Below are 5,174 nucleotides of genomic sequence, written 5' to 3'. Positions count from 1 at the left end.
GCCTCCTCCAGGTACCTTTTGATCTTACTAAGTGGATCACCCCATTAGTTTCTCTTTCACTCTAAGTGTCTCCCATTACCTCTCTGGTGAGGTATGCTTTCTCCAAGAATATCTATCCATAGGTGGTACTCCACCTGCAACTTTTCATCCTCTCCTTGAGAGCAGCATGTGTGACATTTATTATTTGAAAGAATGTTTCTTTTCTTAATTCTTATACCAAGAGAGTTTATAAACAGACTGAATTTTTCAATTTTAAAAACCTCTAAATATACTAGCTTAAAAATTATTGTGCAGGTTCATAACCTTGGAATAGGAATGAAAACAAATATATAAATAATAAAGTAAAATGCTGAAAGACTATACTCTAAAATACATTTTAAATTATTTATTGTTTTTGCAGTTTTGGCCAGGGCTGGGCTTGAACCTACCACCCCCAGTATATGGACTGGCTCCCTACTCCTTGAGCCACAGGCGCCACCCAAAATACATTTTAAATCCATATAATAGCTGGGTGCTATGGTATGCACTTGTAGTGACAACTATTTGGGAGGCTGAGGCAGGAGTATCATCGGAGCCCAGGAGTTCATGGCCATCCTGGGCAACACAGCAAGATTCCGTCTCTCTTAAAAAATCTCTATTATAAAACTCCCAATAATATTATCATAAAACATATTCAAGCTGGGGAAAACTTTGAAGTGAATATTACATAAGGATTTGGTACCATTTACTTGCAAAGAAAACTTCAAAAATATGCAATTCTAGCAGGATCTGGGTAATTTACAAAAGCCATAATGTAAACCTGCTATTATGGAAGACATTTAAAATCATTAGAAATTTAAAAACACAACAGAAACAATAAGATATTAAATTCGATTAGAATCTAACAAATAGTAACATAGAGAATTAGGTATAAAAGAAGTTGCTGTAAAACCCTCATCTACTTTGTTTTTCCCACTAGATTATGGAAAATTCAGGTAAAGTCCTCTTCTCGAATTGGTTTTAGAGTTACTGTAAATGTGAGGAGGTAGCAGGGCCTGAAATGAACTAGGAACAGGACATAGAACAGAACTTGCTAGGATTTCTTCCAAGGCCATCAATTTTATCTGAGGACAAGTAACCTAAAATATCACATGTAAAAAAAAATACAGACACAGGTATAAAACAGAGTGGGACTTAAACTACACATTTTCCATCCATACTCTTTCACATCAGATACCGTTATTTTTGCTTTGCAATATAAAATGATTACCCAGCCAATAGCAGAAAGTCACTCCATGCTTTATATGCTCTTTCTAGCATTTCCTAGGTAAAACAGACTAACACAGTAATAAATACATGGTGATCATTAATATTAATGAGGTACGTGCTGAGGAAACGTGGAATGTATGCATCTGAACTGGGCTGGAGTTTAGAGAGAAGAGGAAGCAAGGAAGAACAGTTGCAATGTGTTTTTTTCTTAGTGAATCTCGAGGCATAAAGACAGTATCTTGAACAGTGAAAAAGGTATACAAGGCACCAAGAGCAACACAGATCAAGAAATGGAGTCCTTAAAAGTCATGGCTTACTTGGGAAGATCCCAGTGGGCTACTTCTGTTACTTGCTTGGGAATCCAAATAGATTGCAGGGAAAGGGTTGGTGGGTGATAAAAGTTAGCAAAGTAGGGTGATGTCTCATAAAGTAACTTGTGTGTAAAAATAAAGCAATTGAAAATTATTCTGAAGATGTTTTTAGGAAACTATTAGTGATTCTCAGTTGGGAGTGCAACCACACCCTTGGGTCCTTGGAAATGTGGAAGGAGGGTGTTTGTGGTTTTTACAAAAATTAGGGAATATTTTAGGCATTTTGTAAGATGGGCCAATGATGCTGAAGATCTTGTATGTAGGCCAATTCCTTAGAACAAAACCTGAACCACCTAAAATTCCAATAGAACTTTCACTGCAAAATACTGAAGTTATTTTAAGCAAGTGAAACATATGTGATTACCTATTAGAAAGATCACCTTGGCAGCAATACTAAGAAAAAAATTAACGTGAGACTTAAAATAGAGATTACTTGAATAATGTATGAGAAAAAGAAGCGGAGAATGAGCAGTTCAGGCCACTGAAGGTGGACAAAGGGAGGTGATTTGGGAGATAATTAAGTTATGGAATCAACAGAATCTGATGAAAGGGTGAGGCAAGGAGGGAGCAAGAATTTTCAAATTATTTGCTAGTTCCTGGCTTAGTAGCTGAAGGGAAGGTGATAGTACTTACTGAAATGGGGAGTAAAGAAGCTAGCAGGCAGAGCATTTGTGTGCCATGTCTAGCTGGAGTTTGGTCACAGATGTGTGAGCCATCACATAGAATAGTAGTTGGAGATTTGGATGTGAATGGAATCATTCACAAAGGACGTAGAAGAACAGTGGCCCAAGAACAGATGACTGGGGAATGCTGATCTTTGAGAGGAAAAGTGTTGTATATACCAAGAGTATTACCCTTTAGTTATAGAATCCTGTAGCTGGGACGTTAAAAGTAACTGTTAACTCAGGAAAGAGAGCTTAAAGCCATCTGTGATACTATACTGTAGCTCTTATTCTTATGTTTATGCTTTTGTAACTAAAGTGAAGAAAACCAACATAAAGAAACCTGAAAGAAGATGAAAATTCTGGTTGAAATTGAACTAGACAGAAGCATTAGTAAGACTATTAACATGGAGAACCCAGGAGATAAAACTGTACACATTCAGCAAAATTTTATATAATTTGTGCTTGTAATTCTCTGCCGGATTTTCTTTCGATGCCATCAACAAAAACTTCAAATTATATTTAATGCAGATTAATACCTTCTCATGTGACTTTCCTGCAAGTTGAAAAAAAGAAGCCCTGAAAATCACATTTATTTTTAATTAAAGAGTATGATTCATCACATTTTAAGGAGTGCAGACCAAAAGCATATGCATATATGCAATTACAGTTAAATGCCATTGATATTACAGGAAATTGGTGCACATATAGGAAGTAAAAAAATGTAGATTCAAGTGGTAATAAACAAAGGTAGAACGCCAATGGTACTGCGAATAATTTTCCCAGCAGTTGAAACTGTTATGAGATAGATACTGTGATGAAAGACAGCTGGAGATACAGAATGATCACAATTGCTAGCCAACTTAATGAGAAAAACGCAACATAAATTGAAGACATCTGTAGTCAGAACTTAAGCCCTAAAGATTTGAAGAGGAAGCTGAAGCCCCGCCCAGAGACATTTGACATGTTCCCTTGCATAATGCCTCCCTTTGTTGGGTTCTTACAGGCAGTAACTGCCTCTTTCAAAGCTGTGCTTTTGCTGACTCCACTGAGGATGGATTCCAGGTGGTTTAAATTCTAGACAAAATTTGAAAATCAGGCCCAAATCATTTTTTATCAAGAGCACTAATGATGACCTCCTTCTGTTCAGTTTCCTCTCTGCCCTTGTAGCCCTTGAATTCATCACAACCTTAGCCTTCAAAATTGAATCCTCCTTTTCTTAAACTATGAAAAGCTGCAGGATCCCCAGTCAGACACTTGGTGATGCTTCCTGGACACCTCCTTCCTGCCACGCACACACAATGCTGTTCTTTTCCCCTTTCCTCTGGATATCTTGCTCCCTAATGATTTCATTCTGGAGCCAGATGACTTCATCCACCATCTGTATAAGGATAATTTCCAAATCAACTTAGCCGACCCTGACCTAGTATTGTCCAATCAGTCACACATTTTATCATCGTCAACTACCCTTCCAAATGAATCACTGTCGGGTTTAACTGCCACGTAGAAAGCTGTGGGTAAGGCTGGAGTTGTGTAACTTTCCACTTCTTATTAAATGGAAACTTCTATTGCATGACTATTGATGGCCTCCTTCAGCTGACCCCATTTTCCCTCCTTAACCTAATTTTCCCAGCAAGTATTTCTAAACTTTGTGACTCTTTCTTCTGTCTAGTCATTGAAAATAATGGGTTCTGACTCTGCTATGCTTGTTTAGTCTCATCCTCTTCTTCCCTAAGATGTAGATCCATCCTTACTTCTCTAACAGTAGGTATATCTTCAACACCTAAAAATCTGATCATCTCCTCACACTTCCCTTTGTGCTTGTGCTCTCTTTGAGCAACAACCTTTTGATTTTTAAAACCTGCATATGACACTATGTTGAGAAGCAGTTTGCAGTTCTAAGCTCTCTGGTCTGGATACATTTCCACCCTATCTCTCACAACACCAGCACATGGAACCCATGCTCCATGTGAAATAAATTGCCGAACGTGCCTCATTTTTCTGCACCTCTTTCCTTACGGTATTGTCCCTGGTCCTCCTATCTCTATCTGAAGAACATTGTATTATTTAAAGCCTGCCTCACATGCCATTTGATTCACATAGGCTTTTTTAATTTGAGTAACAGCACTCTAATTTATTTTTTTTATTTCTTTTTCCTTTGTTCTTTTTTCTTTTGCCGGTTTTTTTTTTTTAAATTAATTTCTAGTCAGTAGGAGGGCACATACAATTAGATTATATTGTTTGCACTTATAAGGTAAAGTCTGAGTTGCAGTTGTGTCCTTCACACGGGAAATGTGCCATTCACGGGCCCACATACTCAATTTGAAATTTGTAAATTGTGTAGCCTGTCTTGAGGTCTCCCCAAGGACACGCATGACTGTTCCTCCCTTCTGTCTCTCCAGTACCTTGGCCCTCTTTCATTCAACTTCTTACATCTTGTGACATAGTTATTTGTGTCATCAAGTTTTTTGCTAAGTTTCATTATTTCTCATTCTCCTTGAATCTTCCTGAGCATTTTGTTCTGAGCTTTGCCTTTAATAATTACTCAATGTTGCTGATTGAAACAAATGGACTTAGGCAGCTTGGATTCTTCATCGTCCCATGGTCATAGAACGGTCATTCCTGCTTCTCTTTCTCCTTTTGTTTCCTAGTCCAAAATAGCTTTCCTTTTCTCTACCACTTACTCATATAATACTCTTTATTGCACAACAAATTTTATCTTTTTGAAGAACTCTGTCCTGACAATATAAAATCATCACTGGCCAATTCTTTTCTGGTTAACTATCTCTTCTATTTAGCCCAGCACAATTTAGCACTTAATTGTTCATCTCCAATGTTTTTGTGCCATTTCATACAGGTTCAACCTATCTATCTCTGCAACACATTCCTAACC

Source organism: Otolemur garnettii, unplaced genomic scaffold (genome assembly GCF_000181295.1).
Source record: "Otolemur garnettii isolate 467f Iridium unplaced genomic scaffold, OtoGar3 scaffold00195, whole genome shotgun sequence".
In the NCBI taxonomy this organism is placed as follows: Eukaryota; Metazoa; Chordata; class Mammalia; order Primates; family Galagidae; genus Otolemur; species Otolemur garnettii.
The sequence above is the reverse complement of the archived record's forward strand: the minus strand, read 5'-3'. Positions refer to the sequence as shown.